Raw genomic sequence first — 16690 nt, forward strand, 5'->3', positions numbered from 1 at the left:
GAGAGAGGTGACCCTGGAAGGGGTCCCTGTGAGAGAGGAGACCCCGGAGATTGGAACAAACGTGGAACAGGAAAAAGATTTGGAGTCTATGGACTTTAGAAACAAAATCTATTGTTTGGAGACACAGGAGATTAAAGACATAGGGGTCCTTGTGAGAGAGGAGACCCTGGAGACTGGAACAGGGGTCCCTGTGAGAGAGGAGACCCTGGAGACTGGAACAGGGGTCCCTGTGAGAGAGGAGATCCCGGAGATTGGAACAAACGTGGAACAGGAACAAGATTTGGAGTCTATGGACTTTAGAAATAAAATCTATTGTTTGGAACTCAATGTTATCTCTGAAGAAATTAATGAAGATTCTAGAGATAAAGTTATCAATGGCATGGATAATCTTCTGGACTGGAATGATGTGATGGAGCCCAATATAGAGAAAATCTATGGAATTAACTGCAGCCATGTGACAATGGAAAAACTTTCAAGAGATGACCCAGTGTATTTTGAAAAAAAGAACAGAGATATGATTTTACAGCAGTATTTCAGCAACCTATTCAGAATGGATGGCAAGAAAATATTTGGGATAGAGGTAATTCCCATCAGACTCTTACTATATGACTATGGCTTTGACAGCAAGATTATTATGGAATACTGATAATGGAAGATTGGATACTGAAATTACTGGACTTAACAAGACTACTGAAGATGGAAGATGGAAAATGGAACTAATAGGGATAATAGAACAATGGCTACTGAAATTACTGAATCTAACAGATTCTGATGTGATGGATTAATTGAAATGTTTATTTTGACTATGGTTATGACAATAAGATTATCATAATTAGTAATGAGATGGATTAATCGATATGCTTATCTGGAAAAAAAAATTGATAGATATATTTCTTAAAGAATTGAAACCTCTCTTTGACTTTTTGTGGAAAGAATAAAGTAATGTTTATGAGATTTGATGATTAAGTAAGATAACTACTGGAGGAAAGTGATTTTATAATATGACTTAAGAGACAGGATTGTTATATATTATAGACTTATAACTGATTTGATCTTTGACAAATGGGAAGTCAATATTTTACTCTTTATTTTTTTTTTTGTTTTTTTTTTCTTTTTTTTTTTTTTGTTTAACTATTTTTGATTTTGTTTTTTGTCTTTGAATGTTTTATGATTTCGTCTTGTATGTTTTATGAAAATCTGAATAAAAATTATTGGAAAAAAAAAAAAAAAAAGGAAAGGAGTTCCATAGATTAATTTAGGGCAGGGTTTAGAATTGTACATAGGGAGACTCCCTCTAGTAGTTGTGTTAAACAATGTATTTATTAGGCCAGGCTATTTATTATGGTACTCTAGAGGCCTGATGCTATTCTCCCTTAACAATAAAGTAACTTCCTATAAGGTGATATCACCTCTTTTTTATTGGCCAATACTAACTAGGTTCCTGCAGTTAGTTTTTCCTTCCCAAATTTGCTGCTGTGAGCCCTGCTGGAGGAGCTACTACAGATGCTTCATTGCTGCCTTCTCCAACATGACTGCCCCACTAACAGACTGCTTAAAAGGGACAGGCCCCTTTCATTGGACCAAAGTTGCCCAACAGGCTTTTGAGTAACTAAAGTTGTTGCCGAAAAAACCAACTGAAAAGAGAGAAGGAGCTACTAGCCATCTGAGACATGTTTGAGACCTGGTGACACCTCTTGGAAGGAGCCCATCATGAGGTGGAGGTCCGCACCAACCATCAGAACCTCAAAAATCTACAAACAGCCTGGAAGCTGAACCAACATCAAGTGCGCTGGGCCCAGTTCTTCGTGAGGTTTCATTTCCACATCAACTACGTTCCCCAGGCTCAAAACCGCAGGGCCGTTGCACTGTCCTGCAAACCTGAATACCATGAAACTCGGCCTGAGTCCCCATTATGCCACATTATACCCCTAGACAAGTTGGTGGCGGCTCCATGGATTGAGGAGCTGCATGCGGCTCAGGGTTGCTCTACCATTATGAGGCGGTGTATGTGCCCCCTGGGGAGATCCGAGCCAAAGTCCTATGGCAATGTCACAATGCCCTGACCATGGAGCATTTAGGGGTGTTCAAAACACTGCAGGCCATCACTTGCGATTTCTGGTGGCCAAGAATAAAGCATGATGTCAAGAGATATGTTCAATCCTGCCCCATGTTCATGAGAGCCAAGCACACCCCTGGGCAACTGGCCAGGCTACTAGAGCCACTCCCCAAGCCTGAGAGACCCTGGTGGATGGTAACCCTGGACGTTGTCATGGACTTACCTGCCTCTCAGGGAAAAAATACTGTTCTGGTGGCTGTGGATGCCTTCAGCAAGATGGTCCATTGCATTCCATGTGCTGGCATACTGACAGCCTGAGAGACTGCACAGTTGATTATTCAGCACATTTTCTGCTTGCAAGGGCTCCCAACCAGCCTGGTCTTGGATTGGGGGGCCCAGTTCATAGCCCGGTTCTGGAGCACCCTGTTGCAGCTGCTACAGATTGAATTACAACTGTCTTCATCACACCACCCCCAGATGGATGGGCAGACAGAGAAAATGAACACCACCCTGGAGCTGTATCTCCACTGTTATGTCAATTATCAGCAGGACAATTGGGTGTCTTTATTGCCCCTGGCTGAGTTTGCCTACAATAATTCTGTGCATGCCTCTACCCAGCAGACTTCCTTTTTCGCCAACTTTGGCTACTACCCTTGCATTTCCCCACTCCTAACTCCACCCTGGCAGTACCTGTGGTGGCAGAGTTTGTGCAAGAGTTGCATGTGATGCAGCAGCTGTTACAAGAGCAATTGGCAAGAGCTAATGCCACCTATAAGAGAGTTGCCAACCAGCACTGTCAGCCTGGCCCCGAGATACAGTGGGAGATAGAGTATGGCTATCTACGCATTATTTGCCAATGAATGCACCTTGTCACAAACTAGAGGCTAGGAGGGTGGGGCCCTTCAAAGTAGAGGCACAGATTAACCCCATAGCGTTCCGTCTACTCTTGCCTGCCTCCATGAAAATTCACCCAGTGTTCATTGCTAACCCCAGAAGAGCCACTGAATCCCTACTGGGTGCCCAACACCACCAGTCATTGTTGACAGGCAAGAGGAATATGAGGTGGAGCAGATCCTCAACTCCTGTAAGTGCTGAGGAAAGTTGCAGTATTTGAACCACTGAGGGGGTTGTGGACTGGAGGAAAGATCCTGGGAGGCAGTCGGATGTCCATGTGCCAGAGTTGGTGAGAGAGTTCCATGAAGGATACACGGGCAAACCCAAGCCTCCAGGGTGGGGGGAGGCTCGGCATGGAGGGGGGATGATGTTGTGAGCCCTGCTGGAGGGGGATGGATGGATGAGAACAAAGTGGAGGAGGAGGACTTCAAGTGGGATGTTCAAGCCGGTGAAGGGCTGAGTGGGGAGTGGGACTCAGAAGGTGTCACAGCTCTGGACTTTGACAGTTCAACTCCAGCATCTCCAGACACCCCTATGGAGAGTCAACCTGACCAGCTGGTTGTTTCCCAGCCTGACAGTTCCCCTCTCCCTGTGCCTATATTGCCAGCAGGCAGCCCTCCTTCCTCAGAGGGGGAAGATGGGATGGTGACAGAGACTCCACCTTCGCCTCATGCCAGGAGATTAATGAGGTGGGAGATTCAACAGACACAGTTGAGGTGGAGTCTTCATCTGCGTACACACTCCCAGCAATGTCAGTTGGCACAAGCAAGCAGGGTGCCTGCCCAGCCTTACTTAAGCCGAGTGAGGGGGGAAGTAGTTGCTGAGTTAATGTCTTAGTGCTGCTAAGTTGTGCCTAGTTAGTCCTAGAGAGATGCTGAGTTCTGAGTAAGCCGTAGGTAAATTCATGAAGCACACTGAATTGAAACTGTCTCTTACTACAATAAAAGGAAAAGCTACTGAGTCTGATTTCTTCGAGTTCGGGCAGGACACCTGCCTCAGTTTGTTTCATCCATCGGCGAAGCTGGCGGTAGGCCTTTTAGGTCCAGAGGAAAACACTCCTTTTTTACTTATCTCTATGCCAGAAGCTCTCTCACCCACCAAGCAATCTTCAAAGCTGTCTCTCTGAAAATCCATCTTTCTCAAAGAACAATTTCTCCCATTGAACCTACCATCTCAACAATTCTATAGTCAACAATAGAATCATCCATCTTCTCTACCATTGTGGGCTCCTGCTGGGAGGAAGGGTGGGATATAAATCAAATAATAAATAAATAGATATCACCATCCTCAGTTCACTATCCCCAAAGACAGTAAATTTTCTTGGAGATTCTGTACACCACTTATTTATTTGGTTTAATAAAATAGTTCCCGATTAAAGAGAGAGATTGAGTTGACTGTCTGACAAAGTGTGTTTCAGAACCATGGGCTCAGAACACATACCACAGATTTCAACTGGTTTAACAATCACTCCCTCTGCTCAGCGAATTCTGAGAACTGTAGTTCTGAGAGGAGAATTAGAATCTCCTAATAATTCCCAGCACCCTTAACAACCTACAGTTTCCAGGATTCTTTGGGGGAAACCATAATTGTTAAAGTGGTATAAAATTAAGAACATAAGAACATAAGAAGAGCCTGCTGGATCTGGCCAGTGGCCCATCTAGTCCAGCATCCTGTTCTCACAGTGGCCAACCAGGTGCCTGGGGGAAGCCCGCAAGCAGGACCCGAGTGCAAGAACACTCTCCCCTCCTGAGGCTTCCGGCAACTGGTTTTCAGAAGCATGCTGCCTCTGACTAGGGTGGCAGAGCACAGCCATCATGGCTAGTAGCCATTGATAGCCCTGTCCTCCATGAATTTGTCTAATCTTCTTTTAAAGCCATCCAAGCTGGTGGCCATTACTGCATCTTGTGGGAGCAAATTCCATAGTTTAACTATGCGCTGAGTAAAGAAGTACTTCCTTTTGTCTGTCCTGAATCTTCCAACATTCAGCTTCTTTGAATGTCCACGAGTTCTAGTATTATGAGAGAGGGAGAAGAACTTTTCTCTATCCACTTTCTCCATGCCATGCATAATTTTATACACTTCTATCATGTCTCCTCTGACCCGCCTTTTCTCTAAACTAAAAAGCCCCAAATGCTGCAACCTTTCCTCGTAAGGGAGTCGCTCCATCCCCTTGATCATTCTGGTTGCCCTCTTCTGAACCTTTTCCAACTCTAGAATATCCTTTTTGAGATGAGGCGACCAGAACTGTACACAGTATTCCAAATGGGGCCGCACCATAGATTTATACAACGGCATTATGATATCGGCTGTTTTATTTTCAATACCTTTCCTAATTATTGCTAGCATGGAATTTGCCTTTTTCACAGCTGCCGCACACTGGGTCGACATTTTCATCGTGCTGTCCACTACAACCCCGAGGTCTCTCTCCTGGTCGGTCACCGCCAGTTCAGACCCTATGAGCGTATATGTGAAATTAAGATTGTTTGCTCCAATATGCATAATTTTACACTTGTTTATATTGAATTGCATTTGCCATTTTTCTGCCCATTCACTCAGTTTGGAGAGGTCTTTTTGGAGCTCTTCGCGATCCCTTTTTGTTTTAACAACCCTGAACAATTTAGTGTCGTCAGCAAACTTGGCCACTTCACTGCTCACTCCTAATTCTAGGTCATTAATGAACAAGTTGAAAAGTACAGGTCCCAATACCGATCCTTGAGGGACTCCACTTTCTACAGCCCTCCATTGGGAGAACTGTCCGTTTATTCCTACTCTCTGCTTTCTGCTTCTTAACCAATTCCTTATCCACAAGAGGACCTCTCCTCTTATTCCATGACTGCTAAGCTTCCTCAGAAGTCTTTGGTGAGGTACCTTGTCAAACGCTTTTTGAAAGTCTAAGTACACTATGTCCACTGGATCACCTCTATCTATATGCTTGTTGACACTCTCAAAGAATTCTAATAGGTTACTGAGACAGGACTTTCCCTTGCAGAAGCCATGCTGGCTCTGCTTCAGCAAGGCTTGTTCTTCTATGTGCTTGGTTAATCTAGCTTTAATAATATTTTCTACCAGTTTTCCAGGGACAGAAGTTAAGCTAACTGGCCTGTAATTTCCGGGATCCCCTCTGGATCCCTTTTTGAAGATTGGTGTTACATTTGCCACTTTCCAGTCCTCAGGCACGGAGGAGGACCCGAGGGACAAGTTACATATTTTAGTTAGCAGATCAGCAATTTCACATTTGAGTTCTTTGAGAACTCTCGGGTGGATGCCATCCGGGCCCGGTGATTTGTCAGTTTTTATATTGTCCATTAAGCTTAGAACTTCCTCTCTCGTTACCACTATTTGTCTTAGTTCCTCAGAATCCCTTCCTGCAAATGTTAGTTCAGGTTCAGGGATCTGCCCTATATCTTCCACTGTGAAGACAGATGCAAAGAATTCATTTAGCTTCTCTGCAATCTCCTTATCGTTCTTTAGTACACCTTTGACTCCCTTATCATCCACGGGTCCAATTGTCTCCCTAGATGGTCTCCTGCTTTGAATGTATTTATAGAATTTTTTGTTGTTGGTTTTTATGTTCTTAGCAATGTGCTCCTCAAATTCTTTTTTAGCATCCCTTATTGTCTTCTTGCATTTCTTTTGCCAGAGTTTGTGTTCTTTTTATTTTCTTCATTTGGACAAGACTTCCATTTTCTGAAGGAAGACTTTTTGCCTCTAAGAGCTTCCTTGACTTTGCTCGTTAACCATGCTGGCATCTTCTTGGCCCTGGCGGTACCTTTTCTGATCTGCGGTATGCACTCCAGTTGAGCTTCTAATATAGTGTTTTTAAACAACTTCCAAGCATTTTCGAGTGATGTGACCCTCTGGACTTTGTTTTTCAGCTTTCTTTTTACCAATCCCCTCATTTTTGTGAAGTTTCCTCTTTTGAAGTCAAATGTGACCGTGTTGGATTTTCTTGGCAATTGGCCAGTTACATGTATGTTTAATTTAATAGCACTGTGGTCACTGCTCCCAATCGGTTCAACAACACTTACATCTCGCACCAGGTCCCGGTCCCCACTGAGGATTAAGTCCAGGGTTGCCGTCCCTCTGGTCGGTTCCATGACCAACTGGTCTAGGGAATAGTCATTTAGAATATCTAGAAACTTTGCTTCTTTGTCATGACTGGAACACATATGCAGCCAGTCTATGTCCGGGTAGTTGAAGTCACCCATTACTACCACATTTCCTAGTTTGGATGCTTCCTCAATTTCATATCTCATCTCAAGGTCTCCCTGAGCATTTTGATCAGGGGGACGATAGATCGTTCCCAGTATTAAGTCCCTCCTGGGGCACGGTATCACCACCCACAACGATTCTGTGGAGGAGTCTGCCTCTTTTGGGGTTTCGAGCTTGCTGGATTCAATGCTTTCTTTCACGTATAGAGCGACTCCGCCACCAATACGTCCTTCCCTGTCCTTCCGATATAGTTTATATCCAGAGATAACCGTATCCCACTGGTTTTCTCCATTCCACCAGGTCTCGGTTATGCTCACTATATCTTTTTTTTTTTTTTTTTAAATTTTTATTCAGATTTTCATAAAACATACAAGACGAAGTCATAAAACATTCAAAGACAAAAAACAAAATCAAAAATAGTTAAACAAAAAAAAAAAAAAGGAAAAAAAAAACAAAAATAAAAAATAAAGAGTAAAATATTGACTTCCCATTTGTCAAAGATCAAATCAGTTATAAGTCTATAATATATAACAATCCTGTCTCTTAAGTCATATTATAAAATCACTTTCCTCCAGTAGTTATCTTACTTAATCATCAAATCTCATAAACATTACTTTATTCTTTCCACAAAAAGTCAAAGAGAGGTTTCAATTCTTTAAGAAATATATCTATCAATTTTTTTTCCAGATAAGCATATCGATTAATCCATCTCATTACTAATTATGATAATCTTATTGTCATAACCATAGTCAAAATAAACATTTCAATTAATCCATCACATCAGAATCTGTTAGGTTCAGTAATTTCAGTAGCCATTGTTCTATTATCCCTATTAGTTCCATTTTCCATCTTCCATCTTCAGTAGTCTTGTTAAGTCCAGTAATTTCAGTATCCAATCTTCCATTATCAGTATTCCATAATAATCTTGCTGTCAAAGCCATAGTCATATAGTAAGAGTCTGATGGGAATTACCTCTATCCCAAATATTTTCTTGCCATCCATTCTGAATAGGTTGCTGAAATACTGCTGTAAAATCATATCTCTGTTCTTTTTTTCAAAATACACTGGGTCATCTCTTGAAAGTTTTTCCATTGTCACATGGCTGCAGTTAATTCCATAGATTTTCTCTATATTGGGCTCCATCACATCAATCCAGTCCAGAAGATTATCCATGCCATTGATAACTTTATCTCTAGAATCTTCATTAATTTCTTCAGAGATAACATTGAGTTCCAAACAATAGATTTTATTTCTAAAGTCCATAGACTCCAAATCTTGTTCCTGTTCCACGTTTGTTCCAATCTCCGGGATCTCCTCTCTCACAGGGACCCCTGTTCCAGTCTCCAGGGTCTCCTCTCTCACAGGGACCCCTGTTCCAGTCTCCAGGGTCTCCTCTCTCACAAGGACCCCTATGTCTTTAATCTCCTGTGTCTCCAAACAATAGATTTTGTTTCTAAAGTCCATAGACTCCAAATCTTTTTCCTGTTCCACGTTTGTTCCAATCTCCGGGGTCTCCTCTCTCACAGGGACCCCTTCCAGGGTCACCTCTCTCACAGGGACCCCTATATCTTTAATCTCCTGCTTCATTTTACTCAATTCAATTTTCAGCTCCTTACAACCCTGTCGCAGGTTTTGTTTCGTTATCTCAATCTCATCCATTATTTTCTGAAACATAGTTATTTCCAGATTCTCAGCCACTTTCTTAATTGCCATTTTAAAAGAAAAATATAGGAAAACCACTTCTTATTTCAGCAACAATTGGGTTAATACTCCAAACTTGGTGACATCACAGTATAAACAGAGCAGACAGCCTTATCTCTCCATGCTTAAGTAAACAAAATGCAGTTCCCAGGATCGAAACAATTAATGGCGGTCGTCAGGAAACAGATTCGTCAAAATAAAATAGACCAAAAAGAGAGTAGTCTCAAACAATATAATATTCTTCAAAATAAAAATCTGGAATAGAAATCCCTCTTCTGTGTATATCTTTAGAATGCAAATCCAGGACAGCTTTTTGCAACAAAAACAGAGATAAGCTATTAATTAGTGAGTAGCAGAGAGAAGTTATGGCTCCCCAGTGAGATGTCAAAAACCGATCAATCTGGCAAATCTCTTTTAAACAGCAACAATTTAAGTCAAGTAAAAGAAAAATATAGAAAGAAGGGTGCTTGCCTGTTAGTGCGTTCTCTCTTAGAAGATAAGATGAACGTTCGCTTTATCAGATAGAGCTTGTTGTTGAAAATCCGTCCCACCTTCGTCGGCTGGACCTCGTCCCATAAATTAATGAGATCTGGTCGTCCCAACAAAAATAGGCTTTGAGGTTAATCTCTTCGTTTCTCCCTACCCGGGAGAAGTTTAATCAGTCAAAAAAAAAAAAATCTGACTGATATATCTGAATAAGCTTCTTTTGAGGCAGGAGCCCGTCTCAAAAGCAGGCACAGGCTAAGTCACCCTTCCCGGAAGTCCGGTTATGCTCACTATATCAATGCTCTTCTCTAAGACCAAGCACTCCAGTTCTCCCATCTTGGTTCGCAGGCTCCTAGCATTAGCGTACAGGCACTTGTAAGCAGTGTCTCTCTTCAAGTGTCTTTGGCACTTGTGGTTAGGCCTGTGGTAATTTTGCTCTTCTGAATTTATATCCTGTGCCCCTGCTCTCACAATGCCTACTTCTAGGCCTACCCCTTTTAAAATTTCATCATTTCTTTGGTTTTTATCCCAGGGGGGAGGTTTATTCCGAACCGGACCTTTCTCAGCTCCTGTCGGGTTTCCCCCCTCAGTCAGTTTAAAAGCTGCTCTGCTACCTTTTTAATTTTAAGTGCCAGCAGTCTGGTTCCATTCTGGTTCAAGTGGAGCCCGTCCCTTTTGTACAGGCCCGGCTTGTCCCAGAATGTTCCCCAGTGCCTAACAAATCCGAACCCTTCCACCCGACACCATCGTCTCATCCACGCATTGAGACTGCGAAGCTGGGCCTGTCTGGCTGGTCCTACGCGTGGAACTGGTAGCATTTCAGAGAAAGCCACCTTGGAGGTCCTGGCTTTCAGCATCCTACCTAGGTATAAACGTATAGTGTGGATGAGGCCTTATACAGAGAATTAATTTGTTTCAGTGTTTTATGATGTTTTGATGGTTTAATGTACACCACCATGATATTTTGAAAGCATTGGTGGTTTCAGAAATACTTTTACACATACAAAAAAGTGTGTCCTGTAAACAATGGTTTTAATGTTGCCAACAAAATGCGGTTGTACAGGAATGGAAATTGTCTACCTGATCAACAGCACGAAGGGCAAGACTTCTTACGATTTTGATTGAAATCCAAGGCAAAAGAACTTCCTTTTATCATTTACAAATCCCATCCTCACATGTCAGTTTTACATCTAGAGATGCAACAGATAACACTTCCCACCTCTTCTGCAATTTAATTCAAATAATAAATTACAAATTCATTACTTTTGTTGTTATCATTTGTATTGTACTATATGTATGGCAGTGAAGCCTCTGATGACTGGATTAACTAATGTGATGGTTCAGAACATTACAGTTCAATTTCAGTGAAAGAAGCTAAAGTTATTAGCTTGGGTGGGATTAAAATCTCACACAGGGAATGGCTGAGGACAGGAAAGAGCAGGTAAGGAAGCTGCCACAGAGACCAAGGTCAATGCGGCTGGAGTACAAGAGGGAGTTTAAGAGCAGGAGGGGGGCTGTGTAGTAGTGGGAAGAGAAAGAGGAGGCTAGTCAAGAATGTGCCCAAATGAAGTGGGTTAAAGTAGGCAGTGATTAAAAGCAGAGATCTGAGGAAACAATAGCTGATGGAGAATTTGGAGTTGATGAAAGGAGGAGACAAGAAGAAAGTAGGACAAGAGCAAGTGTACATCACGCCCGGAGGTAGGAGGAACTGTGTGTTACTGGCAGGAAGGAATTGGGCAGGCAAGGGAGATTTGGAGGCTGTGGACTACTGGTCAAGGAGCAAGAGACTGGTAGATACACAGTCTAGAATCTGACTGGGAATTCTGTCAGTTGACGCTTCTGCTATTACTACAGTAGTGACTAAGTAATCCTTAGGGGCAATGAGGACCAAGTACAATGAAACAGAACTTCCCATATTGATTTGAACTACAGATTTCTGGTTCTTATTACCATTATTATAAACACTTGTTCAGAATCTTTATAAAAGGCTCCTCATCTTACTGTAGTTGTCCAGTAGTCAACAGACTATTTCTATTTTGGGAACTGGTGCCAGATATATTTTCATTAATTGCTTTCATAGAAGTTGGAACACTCTATGGGAATGCAGCCTTTGTCAATGAAATGCTCCATGCTTCCTTAAAAGTTGTTAATGGAAATGGCCAGCCAAAGAAGTCCCAAGAGAATTGAATATTTTTTTGTGTGTGACGAGTGATTGAAAAATTGCAGACTTTGCAATGCTGACAAACAGGAAATGCTCTGCAGATGTTTTCTCTGTCCCAGTGTGTAAAGCATGTGGTAGCAGCCCTATTTATATGGATGGTTTTTATGGATGGTTTCTCTCTTTCACTGACTGATTTCTCTCTACAAAGTCCCTATGAGGCAGTGGGAGCTTCACAGGAAGTGTGCATCAAATGGAATGTGGCATTCAGCTGCTGGGACAGAATTTACCTCATGTCTGCATTATCTGCCGATGATCACAGTGAACAACACCCATGGCTGTTGGCATTGTGGGAAATGCTGACCTGCCTCTTCGACAGAAATAACTGACCTAATTCTTGCACTGAAGTCCAGTCCCCTTGTGGTGTTATTGGTACTGCTATCATTTCTGACATGATGAGTCTTCATGCCAGGAAAGTAATATGCAGCAGCACTTGCCACATAGCAACATACCATAGTGATGTGGACAGTTTTTGGTGCCAGCAGCTTACACATCCAGCAGCATTAGGCACTGATTTGAAAATCTCCTTTATGTCAGACTGGCGTACAGCTATTAGAATGAAATTTCCTGAAAAGAATACACCAGAGCAAGTTATTGCTTAACACTGGGAAGATGGGAGCATGTGGTCTTGCAGACCAACATGGCTGGCTTTGTGAATCCTGACACACAATATCAGAGATAGCCATTTAATAGAAAATGTCTGGCTTGTTGCATGGACTAATGGGGCTGTGGAAGGCACTATTTTTTCCCCTGGCTTCTTCCACTATTCATTGTTATAAAGAATTTGCTACAAAATCCCACAGACTCCTCATTAGGGAAGGGGGGGGAATTCAATTTAGTTTGCATTTAAAGGCATTTTCAGAAACAACATGAGAACCAAAATATAGCCATCTTTAGAAATCCACACTTATCTGAATTTTGCAATGTAGTTTTCCAACCAAAAATGTTTACAAAAATGCATGTGTTAGGGGAGGTGAGCGTAAAAATGACTATATTTATGAAAATAACATATAAAAATGCATTAGTCAAAACTGCATCCAAAATGTGTTTATTAGGAGAAATTTGCAATAAAATGCTGAAGAATTTTTATGTTTGTTTTTTTTAAATTGCTAATTGCTATAGAAATATGGAGAACTGAATTTAAGATTGGGAAAATGAGAAAATGCAAAACCTGAAATTGACAGATCTGTCCATCCCTGCTCCCCATTTTTGTTACCAGAGGCCAAGGCCAAGAGTTCTCTCAGCACATGAGGCAGATCTCAAGATTGTCATTGATCCAAAGAGAATGCAACAGGAGAGCCACTGAGATATTCTAATGTAGTGATGGGGGAGAAATTTGATTCAGTTTGCATTTAAAAGGGAACTTACATAATTTGCAGTTTCTGAAATAGTACACAAACTGAAACACAACCATCCTTTGAAATTCTCTGAATGAAGCAGTGCAATTCTCCAGCCAAGCAACATGTGCAATAATGCATATTCTTGGGTAAAGTCTGCAAAGAAATGCATATACTGTATTAGTGAGAATACAAAATGCATTATATTAGGGGAAATTGCTTTGCAAAAATGTGCATATTAGGCAAACTTGCATCAAGAGAAATTCACACCAATCTGCTGATGAATTTTCATCACACATACATGCACACGCACATGCACGCACGCACGCACACACACATCATGAACTGATGTGGAAATGTGGACACCTGAACTTAAGATTTTGAAAAATGAGAACAGAGAGAAAATGAACTAATCAGATTCTTCCATCCCTACTCTAAATCCCACACTTGCACTTATCCCATTGCCCCCATCTTTGTCACATGTGGGGTTAGGGCTGAAGTTTTGCCAAGCTGCATCCCTGTATGGCTCATGTACATCAAGCACAGTGCAGGATCTTATGAATGCCACAGTGTTCTGCTGCTCCAGCTCTTTTCTGGTTTAGAGTGAGACAGTTTAATATTGTTCCAAACTACTTTGCTCTCTAAGAAAGTGTCAGTTTAAAAATATATCAGAAAAATGAATTACTACAAGCGACATGATCTTTGTTGCAGAAAGAACATGAATGGAACAATTGAAGTTATCTGGCCTTGTTCCCTTCTCTGCCTGCACCAGCCAGTATGACAGCACTATAATTCTCAGTTTAAGTACAGAGCATGAATTCAGTAGTGTGTCATTTAGTGAAAGGAAAGTGGCCAAGCATATATTGCAATCTGGTGTACATTGTCTTTAAAGCTGCTTACAAATCATACACTTCTAAATAGTTAGGTGCTGTTTGAGAGCGGTTCAAGTGGTCTGGATTAAAACAACATGTGTACATCTGCATTTTATCAGTCGCTTTTGATGTACTGCCATGTGGGGAATGGATGCACAAAAATATTTTTTGCTGAACATATCAAACTATTAAGGAAAAAGCACAAGCCATCTGTATAGGCTTGATTTGATGCCACAGGGCCAAATTGGACATGATGCAATTCATGCAATTAGCAATTGAGTGAGTTTTTCAAAGTGTGTGTGTGTGTAAGAGAGAGAGAGAAAATGAGAGAGAGAGAGAGAGAGAGAGAGAGAGAGAGAATCTAGCTCAGAACTTGGCAGTCCTCCTGCTGTGGTCCCAATCTAGACTGAGTCCCTCACACCTGCTATTTCTATTGGAAGGAAAGTTTCCATTGGCATGAATGGGAGATTTCTTTCCAATACAAATACCAGGAGAAGAAAAAGGGCATAGCCCTTCATCAATCTCATTTCGGCAGGTTCTGTCAGCCATTTGGAAGTAAATATGCCTCAGCCAACAGGAAGTTCTAGAGCGTGTGGTTGCCAACCAGCTCCAGGTACTCTTGGATGAAACCGATTATCTGGATCCATTTCAATCCGGTTTTAGACTCGGTTTCGGCACCGAAACAGCGTTGGTCGCCCTGTATGATGACCTATGTCGGGAGATAGACGGGGGGAGTATAACCCTGTTGATTCTGCTTGACCTCTCAGCTGCTTTTGATACCATCGACCATGGTATCCTTCTGGAGAGACTCACGGAATTGGGAGTTGGAGGTACCGCTTGGCAGTGGCTCCGCTTCTACTTGGTGGATCGTCTCCAGAAGGTAGGGCTTGGGGAACATTACTCGATGCCCTGGACTCTCCATTGTGGAGTCCCGCAGGGATCGGTCCTGTCCCCTATGCTCTTTAACATCTATATGAAGCTGCTGGGAGCAGTCATCAGGAGCTTTGGAGTGCGTTGTCACCAGTATGCTGATGACACGCAACTCTATTTCTCCTTTTCATCTTCTTCAGGTGAGGCTGTTAACGTGCTGAACCGTTGCCTAGCCGCGATAATGGACTGGATGAGAGCTAACAAACTGAGGCTCAATCCTGACAAGACTGAGACGCTGTCGGTGGGTGCCTTCTCAACCCAGGTGGTGGATGTTCAACCTGTTCTGGATGGGGTTACACTCCCCCTGAAGGACAGGTTCGTAGCTTGGGGGTCATTTTCGATCCATTCCTGTCTCTTGAGGCTCAAGTGGCCTCGGTGGCACGGAATGCGTTCTACCATCTTCGGTTGGTAGCCCAGCTGCGCCCCTATCTGGATAATGTTGACCTCGCCTCAGTCGTCCATGCTCTGGTAACCTCGAGATTGGACTACTGCAATGCACTCTACGTGGGGCTGCCTTTGAAGACAATTCGGAAACTACAGCTAGTGCAAAACACAGCAGCCAGACTGCTGACGAGGACCAGATGGTCCGCACATATAACACCTGTTCTGGCGCGTTTGCACAGGCTACCTATTTGTTTCCAGGCCAGATTCAAAGTGCTAGTTCTGACTGATAAAGCCTTACACGGTGCGGGACCACAATACCTTGCGGAACGCCTCTCCCGCTATGAACCTACCCGCTCACTATGTTCAACATCTAAGGCCCTCCTCTGAGTCCCGTCCCATAGGGAAGCTCGGAGGGCTGTTACTAGATCCAGCGCCTTTTCAGTAGTGGCCCCCGAATTATGGAACAGTCCTGCCGATGAGGTGCGCCTGGCGCCTACTCTTCTATCTTTTCGGCGCCAGGTTAAAACCTTTTTATTCTCCCAGGCATTTTAATTGCTTAATGTTAAGTTAATTTTATATCAAGTTGTTAAATGCTTAAGGTGTCTGTTTTAGGGATTTTATCTGATTTCTTTTTTACTGTATTGTATTTTATTCCTTGCTGTGAACCGCCCAGAGAGCCATAGGCTAGGGGCGGTATAGAAATGGAATGAAATAAATAAAAATAAATAAATAAAAAAATCAAAATCCTATCAAAAGTGGGGCTGGCCTATAAATCAATATTAAACGTACTGCCTTCAAGTCGATTCCGACTTATGGCGACCCTATGAATAGGGTTTTTATGAGGCTGAGAGCCAGTGACTAGTTCAAGGTCACCCAGCGAGCTTCATGGCTGTGTGGGGATTCGAACCCTGGTCTCCCAGGTCATAATCCAACACCTTAACCCAGCCTTTCCCAATCAGTGTGCCTCCAGATGTTGTTGGGCCACAATTCCCATCTTTCCTGACCATTGGCAATGCTGGCTGAGGCTGATGGGAGTTGTGGTCCAACAACATCTGGAGGCACACTGGTTGGGAAAGGCTGCCCTAACCACTACACCACACTGGCTCTAGGTTGACATAAAAGGGAGGTGCCTATAAGTGGATATTAAATTAATATTAGTTTGATTTAAAAAGGGAAGGGGCTGTGATTTTATATTAAAAGGGGCGGTGCCTATATTTCATATTAATTTGATATCAAAAGGGGGCACGGCTAGGAGGCAGGACATAGAGGGCTGTTTTCACTTCCTATTGGCTGAGGTGTTCTAGGTTCCTATTGGCTGACGGGTCTTGTCAAAATTATACTGATGAAGGCTATGCCTTTTTTCTTCTACCAGGTATGGGCTCCCTTATCTGGATGGGAACCATAGGAGGGGACAAAGGGTTAAAGCCCCCTAACCCTCTCCAGGGTTCTGATTTGGGTCAGATCCCATGCACCTGCTATATTGACTTTAGAAAAATACATTAATGCAATTGCTAATTGTGTAAATGGTGTAATGTCTAGTTTGGCCATTAATATGTTTTCTCATGAATTCCCCTAGAGGTCAAATAAATTAAACTCATTC

Source organism: Rhineura floridana, chromosome 1 (assembly GCF_030035675.1).
Source record: "Rhineura floridana isolate rRhiFlo1 chromosome 1, rRhiFlo1.hap2, whole genome shotgun sequence".
In the NCBI taxonomy this organism is placed as follows: Eukaryota; Metazoa; Chordata; class Lepidosauria; order Squamata; family Rhineuridae; genus Rhineura; species Rhineura floridana.